Raw genomic sequence first — 4659 nt, 5'->3', positions numbered from 1 at the left:
CACCCGCCTCCATCTCACCCACGCACCCGCCTCCATCTCACCCACGCACCCCGCACTCTTCCCACAGTCCGCACCCCTCCAAAAAAAGCTAGCATTAAACCTCATCTAGTCATCACCACTGTTTGTTTAAGGCAATTTGTGTGCAAGACAGTTGCTGTGTTTGTTATCGTGCAGCAGCAAGTTCATTTCAAAATAAGGTCATTGGTGTAAAGTTGATTCAGAGATAGTGGGAACTGCTGCTGCTGGAGAATCTGAGATAACAAGGTGTAGAGCTGGATGAACACAACAGGCCAAGCAGCACCCTGAACAAGGGTCCAGACCCGAAACATCAGCTTTCCTGCTCCTCTGATGCTGCTTGGCCTGCTGTGTTCATCCAGCTCTACACCTTGTTATCTCATTGGTATAAAGTGCCTTGTTACGTTTGAGTTTTGTGAAAGGCTCTATTTGTTTGATATTTTATTCATGCAATACTAGAGCAGCACTTTAAATTGCTCTTGAGCAAGTGTCGGTGAAGTCTCTATAGTTTACGCTGTGAAGCTAGTTCTACAGTGCTGTTAGGAAGGGGTTTTGACCCAGCCACAGCAAAGGAAGAAGTAATACATTTCCAAGCCCGGCAGCCCTACAGCTGTTTCTTCAGTGTCACTTGAACAACATCCTGGACCTCCCTCTCGAACATCATTGTTGGGTCTACCTACATCAAATGGAAGGAAAGCAGATTTGAGGGTTCTCAGATCAGCTGCGATAGGCTGAATGGCCTACTACTCCTATGTCTTTATGGTCTAAATGAAATGGTGATTCAGGAAGGCAGCTCAACACCACGACTACCTTCTCTAAGGCTACTAGGGATGGTTCTTGCTTCTTTTTAATCCATGACTTTCCACTCTCCTTTGTGCTTGTTGCCTTGGCCTGCTCCAAGTTCTGTGTGGATATTTTGCACTTGCATCTCTGAATGTGGCTAATAATGTAGTTGGCCTTTATCGCCCTCTAAGGGTAGTGTTGAGCCTTGCTGACCCCCTGAATTGCTTGCGACTGCAGTGTCAACAAAGGGAGTAACATTATATGTCTGAGTCAGGGTGGTGTGGTGACTTCTCCAAAACTGCAGTGTTGGTTAAGAGCTTGCTGCAGTCACTGGTTAACATAGGTTTCATTTACTTTTCCTCCAGCTGATAGCAGAACTGTTCTTGAAGCCTTGCAGCCCATTTTTCAGGAACAAAAAATGACGGAGACTGTTCAGAATTTAGGAGAAAATGGTTACTTGGTCACGTATGTTGCAAAGAGTGGGAGGTAAGAAACCAGTCTTATCCATCAGCAATTGTGGGGCAGTTCTTTCAGTGTATATCCTGTAAATATTTTTGTCTCTCATGCCTCCCTCTTGACATAGTCATCCTGCACATGTGATGTAACTCCTGCTCCCTCTCCTTTATTCACCCAAACAGCTGACATCCAATGTCCCTTTGCTGTCAAATGGTCTCTCCCATGAGGCATCGTGCCCCTCTCCTTCAAATCCGTTGTCATCAGTCTCCACCCCTCTACTCTGCAAACTGCTGCCCTACCTCCAATCTTCCTTCCTTCTCCCAGTTCCCAAATCCAGTCCCGTCTTTCCCACCAATTATCCTTTCCACCACCACACCAGAATGTCTCTCAGTTGCATAACTGTGATAAGCTGACCTCTCTACTCTTTCAACTTGTTAGTCAATAGTTGATCGCTTTTGTCTTCCTCCAATGTGTCTCCACTGTTGTTCAACTGCTGGGATTGGTCTCGCCTGGTTCCATTCATAAGTGTCCATAACTAGTCAATGACTCTCAGTCATTGGCTTTCTCTTTCCATTGCCAGAATATTAACTCTGGCGCCCCACAGAGATCTGCCCACAGCCCTGATTCTCATCCAGGCTTGTTAAAAACATAGCATCACTTCCACAACTCCGTAGAATCCTTGCAGTGCATATAGAGGCTATTCAGTCTGTCAAGTCTGCACCAACTCTCTGAAGAGCATTGTGCAACTCCCCACCCTATCCCCATAACTTGACATTTGCCATAGGTAATCCACCTAGCCTGCATATCCCTGGACATTATGCATAAGTTAGCATGGCCAATCCACCTAACCCATCTCTGGACTGTGCAAAAAAACTGGAGCACTGGGCACAAACCCATGTAGACAGTTGCCCAAGTCTGGGATTGAACCTGCGTTCCTGGCACTGTGAGGCAGCAGTGCTAACTACTGTTCCATCTTGCCACCCAAACCAGTGTCTATCTCACGATCCGCTCTCGCATCACATTGTATAGCCATTAAATCCTCTGCTTATCCAGTGTCAAGTATTGGATTAACAGAGAGATCTCCCAGTTAAACATGGGGAATGTGACTAAATGAATGGAGTACAGTGTTGCAAGTAGAACATAATGTAAATCAGTGTGAAGTTATTAACTTTGAGAAATATTCCACCTGTCTTTTTTAACCAAACTGAGAGTTTGGGAAATGTGGGTCCATGAGTCACTAAAAACTATCATGTAGGTTCAGTAAGTAGTTAGGTGAATGTTGGCCTTCATTTCAAGGGAAATTTGAGTACAGAAGTAAAGATATTTAGCTGTAGTTGCAGAATTCCCTTCCTGAACCCCTCTCTCTCTCATCTCTTTCCCCACCACTCCCTGCCCCACTCCCAACCCCCAAGTTTTCTCAGACTCTTGTTTTATCTACTGCCCAAGTATCACAACCTGTTGCTCAGTGTTAGACCTCATTTAACAATGCTCCTGTGAAGCACCATGGATACTTTATGACTTTCAAAGCACTTTAAAGTTGTGCGGTGAGAATCCATGTGTGCCATCTGTCTGTCATTCTCCAACCACCTTACTCTCTGTACATATGTATACATGTCTTTGTACATACGGTTTTGGTCTTGGATTGTGTCTTAGAATGAGAACTAAACTTTTCAAAATCTTTGGAAATGGAAGTTGTGTTGAAGTTCTGGAGAAACTCTGGTTTCTTTTTTAAAAAAAAAACATGTGAACATAAGGAGCTGGAGTAGACTGCCCTGCCTATTGAACTGACTCCGCCATGCGGTAAGATGCCTGGCATCTCCCATCCCATAATAACCATGAGATTAAAAAAACCCTGTTGAAGATGGCCTTGAATATATTGAATGACCAAGCTGCCGCTGCTCTCTGGGGAAGAAAATCCTGAAGAAGTTCCTCCAAATCTTCATCTTAAATGGGAGACTTATCTTTCAACTGTCTGTACTCCTACAATCCCCCACAAGGGGAAACATCCTCTCAGCATCTCCTTAACAAGCAGGATAAGCCAGATAACTTTTGAGTTCTGTGGACAGTTTTATAATAATGGAGCCCAGATTACACAAATGCAATATGCTACTTTTTTAAACTGGAATAAATTTTTACTTGCAGTTTTGCCACTCTGAGAATATACACGGACAAGCTGCTGACATTTGACATCCATAGCTATGAAGCAGATAACAAAGGACGAGCAGCAATTGAAACGGTAATCATAGCACATAGTCCTCCTAGTTTATGAAAATATTTTTATTTTGTAATGCAACTTCAGGTGATGCGCGTAGGTATTGCTGAACAAAAGACTAGTTTACCAAGTGCCTTTTGCAATATTTTACCATGTCCAGGTTTTGCTGTGACTTGCCTTGTAGAGAATGAATTGAGTCTGCATAAGGTCACAGCCTGGAGTACAATGGTACGCTAATACAGCTCGATTACCCAGTGGGCAACCAGCTGATGCCAAACTGAAAGTTACAGGGTTGATAGTGTTTCGAGGCCAAGCTATTCAAATTCATTAAGGGAGTAGATACTTGGAACTCGACCCATCTGGACTTTCTACAAACCTGAGAATAATGGGATGCAAGCCCAGGATTGGAACAGAGACAGTTTCACATGAGCTACTGCTCAAACAGGGAGGTGCCCATTAGGCCAGACTCTCTGGGAAAGTTGAGAGCAGAATGTGTGGGAAGTCTTATTTATTTTAGCGATGTTCATTTTTAGTAATTCTTTTATGGTTACACAGGTATTTCTATAATTGTATTTGCCTAATGGAGTTGAGCGCTAAACAGGTTGAGTGAGATGCTTCCCTGCAATAAATGCACTCTAACGTGCAATTGGTTTTGTACGTTACATTCATCTGTGTCTGTGAAAACCATTTTGTAGTTGTTTTGTGCAGCGTGCACAGACGGGCATATATACACAAATTTTTGAAGACAATGGGACAGTGAAGGAAAATGTTGAATAGGCAGAGGGAATCCTCAAGTTTATTTAGAGTGTAATAAATAATAAACCTAAGGAAGTTATGTTGGACCTTTATAAAATAGTCCAGGCCTCCTCTATTACAGTGAGGGCAGGACTGAGAGAGAACAGTAAAATACAAAGATGTTGGACAGGGTAATCAAAGGCAGAGGCAAATAGGGCCACAGACATACAAAAGTTAGGATGATTGAAAATGGCAAAAATGTAAGATCTTGGGTCCGGTAATGGGTAATGAGGCAGGTTTAATAAGTGATCTCAGTAAAAATCCTCTAGGGAGTAGTGATCATAACATCGAATTTAACATCCAGTTTGAGAGTGAGAAACTTGTATCAGGAACAACTGTGTTTAACCAAAGGGGAATTACAATGAAATGAGGATAGAATTAGCTAAAGTGGATTGGGT

General features: G+C 43.1%; 1 long non-coding RNA gene across 1 annotated transcript; it reads left to right on the top strand.

Moving 5' to 3' along the window:
- The first annotated feature begins 372 nt into the window (after positions 1-372).
- On the top strand, positions 373-3496 carry LOC125482255. The gene is made up of 3 exons (XR_007261586.1): positions 373-400; positions 1164-1284; positions 3397-3496. It is a non-coding gene; the product is annotated as an uncharacterized LOC125482255 (long non-coding RNA).
- Positions 3497-4659: the final 1163 nt, after the last annotated feature.

The sequence above is a fragment of the Rhincodon typus genome, unplaced genomic scaffold (genome assembly GCF_021869965.1).
Source record: "Rhincodon typus isolate 14 unplaced genomic scaffold, sRhiTyp1.1 hic_rhity00007723, whole genome shotgun sequence".
Taxonomy (NCBI): domain Eukaryota; kingdom Metazoa; phylum Chordata; class Chondrichthyes; order Orectolobiformes; family Rhincodontidae; genus Rhincodon; species Rhincodon typus.
The sequence above is the reverse complement of the archived record's forward strand: the minus strand, read 5'-3'. Positions and strand labels throughout refer to the sequence as shown.